The sequence below is a fragment of the Crocuta crocuta genome, unplaced genomic scaffold (genome assembly GCF_008692635.1).
Source record: "Crocuta crocuta isolate KB4526 unplaced genomic scaffold, BGI_CrCroc_1.0 scaffold139, whole genome shotgun sequence".
Classification (NCBI taxonomy): domain Eukaryota; kingdom Metazoa; phylum Chordata; class Mammalia; order Carnivora; family Hyaenidae; genus Crocuta; species Crocuta crocuta.
Genome location: NW_027533258.1, coordinates 8,073,636 through 8,074,567, shown reverse-complemented (window position 1 = coordinate 8,074,567; position 932 = coordinate 8,073,636).

Below are 932 nucleotides of genomic sequence, written 5' to 3'. Positions count from 1 at the left end.
AGGCTCCAGGCTCCGAGCTGGCAGTCAGCCCAGAGCCCGATGCGGGGCTCGAACCCACGAACTGCGAGATCATGACCTAAGCGAAAGTCGGACGCTTAACCGACTAAGCCACCCAGGCGCCCCCAGCACACTCTTTACACTGTATCAGCACACATCTCGGTGCTCACCGCGTCTGGACAGACAGGCGGGTACAAGGGGCTAGGGTGTCCCAGGCATGGTGACCCACAGGGACATCGGTTGAATTTGTTGCTATCTTTTACATTTTTACATTTTTCTGTCTAAAAATAAGTGGGTGGGGGGGATAGGAAATTTTAAAAAGCTCCCTGGGGGCGCCTGGGTGGCTCAGTTGGTNAGCTCCCTGTAGGTCTGAAAAATCCCAGTTTGGTCCAGCAAATGGGGCTTCAGTCACGTTCAAGGGCTGTGGATTGGGTCCAAGCTTTCTGAANGGGCGCGTTAACTGGAAGCAAATCACTTCTTTCTTCCCAGGAAATCAGTCTCCGTGCAAGGAGATGCCATCACAAGGATTGTCAATGCCTGTGATTTTTTTTTTTTTAATGTTTATTTATTTTTGAGAGACAGACAGCGTAAGCAAGGGAGGGGCAGAGAGGGAGGGACAGAGACCCAGAATCCGAGCAGGCTCCAGACTCCGAGCCGTCAGCACGGAGCTCAGTGTGGGGCTCGAACCCACGGACCTGAGCTGAAGTCGGGAGGCTTGACGGACTGAGCCACCCAGGTGCCCCTAAGTGCAGGTCATTTTGATAGCAAAACAAAGAAGCAACCTCACTGCCATCACTAGGGGAGTATAAATCATAAACAGTTCGTCCAAACAATGAACAAACACCAAAAATGATGCGATCGATACACATGCTAAGGTAGAAAGATACTCAGTAAATCCGAAGCGTAAAGAAAAAAGCCAGGTTGCATCCCTGCTC